The sequence below is a fragment of the Toxotes jaculatrix genome, chromosome 12, assembly GCF_017976425.1.
Source record: "Toxotes jaculatrix isolate fToxJac2 chromosome 12, fToxJac2.pri, whole genome shotgun sequence".
NCBI lineage: Eukaryota > Metazoa > Chordata > Actinopteri > Toxotidae > Toxotes > Toxotes jaculatrix.
Genome location: NC_054405.1, coordinates 17,287,379 through 17,295,252, shown reverse-complemented (window position 1 = coordinate 17,295,252; position 7,874 = coordinate 17,287,379).

The following is a 7,874-nucleotide window of genomic DNA, read 5'->3' as shown; positions in this document are numbered from 1 at the left end:
GGAGCAGAGTAACAAAACATCAGTTGCAGTCAAAACTGATGGGATGGTTGAATAGGAGATCAGTGGTCAGGCTGACCCTGGATGTCAGCTTCAAAACAATGTGAAAAACAAGGACAAAACTGTGGCGATACGGCTTAAGAATCGCTCTATAGTCCAAGAAAGTAAATGTAAATGTGAAGCTAGAAAGGGAGAGGACAAAAGAAGTAGTTTGTGTTCTAATGAGAACTGCGGGAGGAAAGACAATACACTGATGATATCATGATGGCCTAGAGAATATGTCCCATTCTTATGCCTACCATCACCCAGTCTTTCCTCTGGACTGACGAGTCTTGCCTTCGGCTGCATCTACCATCATTAGCTGTTGCCCAGTGTTCTGCAGCATTCAACCAAGACTTAACGACTAGCTCATTTAGATAAACCTGTCACTGTGGTGGCTCTGCAAATGTCGTGTTATATGACTAACATTATCCTTATTGCAAAAGAACAGCTTGTGGGCGAATGTCTGCATCCCTCTGTTTTACACGAGCTGGCCTGGCCAAGTTTAGCAAGTCATTTTCTGTGTTCTGTGCAACATTATGGCTGCAAATGGTAACATCCCCCAAGAGGGACTTCTTTTTTGTAGTATTTGCATTGAAGCACATTTGAGGTTGATACTGTCGTTATATGGGGCTGCTTTGTATCTCGGTAATTTGTGGAAATCTCATGCAGTGCGACAGAGCCCCTCAGGGAAACCGGGCAGTCGTCCAATGAGGCTGAAATGAACAAAGCATGGTTCTGGAGTTCAGTTTGGGGTTGAACGTCAAGAACAGAAAGCGCAGAACAGAAAGCGCAGCACAGAAAGTTAAATCAGAAGTGTTTGATGGATGTGATAATTTCACTTCTCACATTGTAGAACTGTTGCCATTCTTTGGTGAAGTAGGTTTTTTTTATAGTAACAACAGTTAGGAATTTGCCATCCTCGTGGAGTAAAGTTAGTGGTGGTAAATTCTCCCTGCAGCAATACAGAAAAGCATTATTTGGGTATCATATGTCCTATTATTTTAAAGAAGAACAAATTACAAAGCCTTAAAAGAAGAGTAATAAGAAGATCATTTGCTTTAATATTCTCTAAACAATATTTTTACTTAAAAAATTGGTCAAGTGGCCATGGGTAATGTGAGGAGTCACTGGTGATAATGAACTCACAGAGAATTATCAACTCTGCTCTGCAGGTCCGCCTCTACAAAGTGTTTTATTGTCTTTCAGCTCATTGTTTTGGTTTTACATCCACTGCTTTTATCAACCCAAACTCAAGCCTCAGGAGGCAGATGTGTTCACTGAAAAGGCTCTGATAAAACCATTGCACCAAAGCTGCCCGTCACCAGACAGTTAACAGACAAAGTTAGCAAGATGCTGGTGGTGGAGCATTTAATAGAGACAGACTTTTACCTCAACGAATGAATGCTAATCTTGTCCTGTGTCTGCTGGATGTGTTTTTATTTACTATATATAAAATACAAATTTTATAATATAAATATTTTTTTTACTTTATAAGGTTATATTATGGGGCCCCCAAAAAAGATGAAGAAATATCAGTTATTATATTATTGTTTTAGGTAAAAGTAGCACTACAAGTGTGAAAAGTGTAAGTAAAAAAATGGGCCTGTATTCAAAAATGAACTCTCCAATGCAGCATAAAATGAAAGGACTCAAATAAAGTACCTCAAAATTCTATTCAAGTACAGTTCTTGAGTTAATGTATTTTGTTATGTTCCATCACTATAAAGTCACAGCACATGGACAGACACACCAAAATACTCCCAAGTGTTCCTCCTTACACCAGCCTGTCTCACTGAGTCACCATAAAAAGGCTGGCCCCTTTTGTCATAATACTACCTTATATTACTGCCTAACAGTTCAGTGTTATGGACCTAGCTTCTATTTAGGAAGAGCTTTTGACAGCAAATGGAATTCACAGTGCTATGGGCTGACTTAAGTCCAACCCAATACTGACTCCTTAAACCCGGTTGAGGGAAATAGGTGACTGATTTGTATTTTTTTTAAATAACCACTCTGTAAAAAACACATTAGGGTGAGGTTTTTTTTTATTGTACATAAAAATTTTGTAGTACATGTACATAAAGAAAATATTGTTAAAAGTAAAAACAATGCTGTCCTTGGGCACAGAACCTTTATTACAGAAGCATTTACTTTCAGTGGGTGCAGAACGTAAAGTAATTATCTTTTGCTCCAATTGTGTTTTCCTTACTTTTTACGTATTCATTTATTCATTTGAACTGAAGGAGAAAAACAAATCACAGATCCTGATACCTGGCCAAGTAATCTGCAGAGTCTTCCAAAGGGTAATTGGGGAAAGAGAGACAGCAGGCAATGGAAGAGAGTGAGACGCTGAAGCAAAAGGGACAGAAAAATGAGCAGGCAGGGAGAGAACTAATAGAAATCTCAGGAGATGCGAGTCCCTGATGTGGCTGGAGCTTGAGAATTTAGAGCCTGGAGAATTGGACGTGGCACAAGGTACCTGGGATGTGTGTGTGAGAAAGACAGAGTGACTCCTCGTTCCCCTTTGGCTGATCTGAAGCCTCCCTCATCTCCATGTGGAGAATGTAAACTTACATGAGAAACAGAAACTTGCATGAGAAATTTCACATTTATGGTTATATCATTTATTATAGGTGCAGTAATGGGCTGAATGCAACCCATATTTCCCTGTCTTAAAAAGATTCAGGGAAGGATGACTATAATATAATTGTTGGCCAACATTCAAAAACTAAACCCCACTAAAAACCTGTCCTTTGAGTATGAAATGCTCACTGCCTGTAGGGTGGCTTTGGAATCATTAGCTTTATTCATCTTTGATTCACAGTACGTTCCAATGGACACTGAGAGTCCAGGCAAAAAAAGAGAGAAAGATAAAAACTGAAGAAATTGATTTTTCACAATGGAGAACTGAGTAATATCTTCCAAAAAACAGTCATTTAGGTAATTGAGCAATAGCTGTCAGCTAGGCAGCCAAACTTTTTTTGCACAAGTCATTCTTCTTGCATTTTGGTATAGCCATTACCCAACATCTTCAGGTCACTTACCACCATCCACTGGACTGGAGTAGAGCCTACTCAGATTGGAAAAGCAAGAGATTAATGCATCACATCTGTGACTAAGCCAGCAGGGATGCGTGTGGCTAAGACTAAACAAAAGTGTATTAAATTGCATCTGCATCCTATCTGGATATGAGAAATGATGAGTTTTAACTGGGCTTAAATTATGAGTGTCTGCATGAGAAACCCACTAGGTCCCTTTTACATTATCAAAATTGGAAGCTGCTTTATTAAAGCTGAAGTTAATTCTTCATTTCCTGAGCATGTAGCAGTATTCTGAGTTGGATTATTTAGAGTTAAGAAGCATGATCACTGGTGAGCATTTTTCTGATTTGCTTTGTTCTTGTGCGGCTTTTGCAGCATTTTGACAGGACTGCATGCTGCTGTGTATGATGTAGGGATTGGTTGAATTTACATTCCTTTTTGCAATAAACACCATTCATGGACATTCATATGCCCCTATGAATGGAGTTTCTAGGAAAACTCAGAGACGAGGAGAAAGACTCTCTTCTTAAAAAGGAAAGGAGCGTTTGTACTTGTGACAATAGTCATCCACACAATGCCGTTTGTTTTGTGTCTAAAAATGCATATCAAGAGAAAAACACAGTATGTGCATTTGAGACAGAAACAATTGGAATGCAATTTGTCCTTTGCCTAAGACTGAGTGGGGGGACATATCCCTATGCCCCCCACCCCCCACCCCCGACCAAATCTGTGCCTAAGAGGGAAAGAGTGACAGACAGAGAGGGAGGAGGAGGAGAAGCAGGCAGAGAGAAAGAGAAAAAGCCTCCTCTCTCCGCTCGTCTGCCAGCGAGAAGCAGCTTTATTACGTAACAGTCTCAGGGCTTGGCAGCTCACATGCTTTTAAGGAAGAAGCGCACGTTCCCCTGCACCTGAAGTCTCATAGCAGGGTGGGAGAAGATGGGGATGAGGTGGAGGCTTGAGAACAGAAGCAGCAAGAGAAGAGGCGTAAGAGTGAGAAGAAAAGGAATGAGGAACAAAATACAGATGTCAGTTGAGAGATGGTTAGACTGCCTTTTCATGCTATGTAGACATCAGCAAATTACTGTAACTGAAATCAACTACTACCACTGTGACTGCCACTAATAATATTAATAATAATAAAGGAGCTTTTATTTGCTCTACCTTTGCCTTTATGCATCCTGTATTGGCTGGAACTTTTTGGTTAGAAATGAGTGGTGCAATAGAAATGAGATGCTATAACAAATGCCAGTAACAGTAGAACAGTAAGAGCAGTGCTTTAAAATAAACCAAAGATTAAAAAAAAGCAACATGCAGATTAATTACTAGAATATCAGAGAACCTGGCTTACAGTTAAAAACAGACAAACAAATAAACAATTAAAAAAACACTGATGTAGCTTGATGCATTAGTATGTGGTTGAAAAACCAACTGCACTGATTTAAAAAAGTTTGGTTCAGGGGTGCGTGGTGTGTCCCAGTAGCCTAACTACAAGGGTCTATCGTATACCACACTGCAGTGTCCACAGTTTGACTCTCTCCATGTCATATCCATCTCTCTTTTGCTTTGCAGTTTCCTCTCTGTATCTTCACTACTGCTGTCAATTGAAGGAAAAAAAGTCTTTAACAGGTTGGATGGGGCAGCAGCTGCTAGGCTTAGGGGTGTGGGGTGAAGGTTAGAGGTCAGGGCAGTTGTCCTGTTCATTCCTAAGTATCAGACACAGGAGCCTTAACGTGCATCATGGGGGGACTGCTTCAGTCTGGACCAAAATAGTGGACTGACCAACTGCCTGACTAACAGACAGACAGACAGCCCATCCCACTGTCTAATCTGGGTCCCAGTGAACATCTTCTTGACTTTAACACACTTTATATGTACTGTGTGCTGTCTTAAAACATGAAAGTGACAAACATTCTAAAACATAACTGAATGCTGTACCTCAAACAGACCTGACAAAGATCTGTCTTTGTCTAGTAATCCATCGCACAAGAACAGAGTTATAGCCACGACTTTCATTTGTTTTCTTTTTATTTAAAGACTAATGCAGAGAATCAGATTCTACAGGGCCATATCATAACCAAAAGAAACAAAAGAAAACATTTACAGAAGGTTCACCATTTCATCTACACCCATCAGAACCCTTTGCCAGTATCACTGAACTACTAACACATTCCTGTGTACAGTATGCAGGTAAATGTATTTGTGTGCAAGTGTATGTATGTTGATGTTGATGTCCATATGTATACAGTCTCACTCGAATTTCTCTTACCGTAATCAACTTTTGTGCTTTAGAAAATTAGTTTGTTTTTTTTACATTTCAGTGAAAATCAGAACATATTTTGCTTGATAAAAATACAAGAAAAAACTCCAGTAGGTATCTAGGAATAACCAAAAACTCAGTATGGAAAAGCTGCTGAGAACTGCAATGGACCTTGCATCAAACATAAAGAAATAAATGACTGATGTGCCTACAAATGTGCTATTTACATGTACGTTCTGCATATGAGTGTGAAGGTAAAAGTTGGAAGCTCATGATTGCACTGTGCCTCATATTTCACATTCCCTCTCTCTGGAGCATTAAGTGTAGCAAAACCAGACCTGGCTCAAAAATATTTGTAAGTGGTCTATTGGAGTACAAGATAGGAGCTTATCACAGGTATTCCCAGCAACAAAAGTGTACAAAACTCACTTTTCTCTTGTCAAAGTAAAAACTCTGGGGCTTCCTATAATATCATTGAGCTTTGGAAAACAAAAGAAACAAAATGATCCATTTAGCAAAATCACATTTCACCTGCCTCCATTTTTGTAATGACAAACAAGCTCAGGGAGTGAACAGAAATATTATTAACAAGGTGATCTTGTTACAGTTTTGCTCCTGTGTTTTTTTCAGTTCAGTCACTTTATTGCATGTCTCCGGAGAAAAAGTGCAATCAACAATGAAAGCCATTTTCACTTCAACCACCGACAAAAATCCAAAGCGCAAACAAAAGAGATAATCCACTGTTTTCTTTGATGTCACCCTGTATAGCCATGGATAGAAAAAAAAAAAACCTAATGGTTTACACAGCTGATATAAAAGCCGAGCTTTTTTCTTTTCTTTTTTTTTAATAGCTTGTGAATCTGAAACACAATGGTCAGGGAGAGAAGGTCAATGATGCGGTTCAAAGCTGTCCTTGCATAGCACAAAGCTGACTACATAAATGTAATGTTATTGTTCTTCTAAATGTGCAAAATGCATAACAATAGGTTGATAATACAAACAATATTCATCATCATCTTAGCTAATATCTTCATTAATAGAATCAAATACTGTATGCATTATGTATTTTACATATGTATAGATAGATTTTTTCTTCATGATAATAAACATACATACAATAGTTTAGAATTCAAATATCTTTATACAACTCTTCACCCTGAACTTTGCAGTTCCTTGACCCTCTGCTTGTAGGTTAAGTGGCTGTGAACAGTAGACCGCTTGCATAAGCTTGCAAAGACGTCTGCCATTAGGGGATAGGCTCGGTATTGAGCTTAATGATAATGCAGATAATAACAATAGCAACAACCACCAATGTCTTTTTTGTTTCCCTCTGGCGATAGCGTGATCTCTTCACCTCAGCGCACAAACACACAGAGAGTTTGTACATGCTGTTTGTCCTGTTCAGCGCCCTGTAAAACGTATTCAAAAAAAAGCACACCCAGAACCTATAATGCAATACAATGCACCCCCACTCTCCAGCAAGAAATGTGGAGACATTGTGAAACAAAGTTAGAGTGGGACCCAGAGGCTTCAGAACCCTGGATGGACACACAATGCAACGTTATCTTTGACCAAATCTAAATAATTCCTAGATTTCTATGTACAGCATACAGATGAAACTACAAGTAGGAGGGGTCAATGTAAAGCTACAATGGATATCACCCCCAGACTGAGTGTCAGGTTCAGGTCCTAAGAAAAGCCCTTGCTAATTAATATTGCTACATTAACATAATTTAAAATGGACTGTTCAGAAACCTTAACGTGCCACATCAGAGAAGAAGCATTTACCTAAAGTGTGTGTCTTTTCTAAGTTAAAAGAAAAAAAGAGCAAGCAATGTTCAAGACCAAAACAAAAGCATTCTTTTCACATTGGCGTTAGTTTCTGTTGGTTTTTCTCGGAAGAGGGATTGACATCATGCTACAAAAATATATTCATCTTCGTCACTATCGTAGAACTACAAGACAAGTCCTCTGTGCGAAACACAGCGCCAGCTAAAGTAAGATTACAGTGCCACTTCAACTCAATGTCTCCTTTCTCTCTTTGTCTCTTTCTGTCTCTGTCCCTGTCTCTCGCTGTTGCTCACCAACAAGCAGCAACAAATGAGTCCAAACGGGCATGTGATACTGAAGGCAGTGTAGCTGGTACTTTCTGAGTGTTATGTCTCAATTTTCAGCTGAATGGAGGTGGAGGACTATGGCAAACAGGGTCAGGGGACACAGTGGGATGGAAAATAAAGATGCGCCATCAATCGACAAAGTAATAGCCATCACAGCTTCAACTCTGAAATTGGAAAAGGCACTTCTCCTCCTTCTCAATGTGCCCCACCCCTCTTTTAAGTGGTGCTAACTGTACTTTGCTAGAAATGGCGTTTTGGCAAAGTGGCCCCATCAGAAAAAAAATCAAAAGCTCCAAAAACAAACAAAATAAGTAAATAATGAGTGTTTTAATTCTAAATGTAAAATGCACTCCAGGATTTGAGATGATTTTTACATTCTTGCTCATAACTAGTCAATCTCAGTATACACCGTTTATGTTG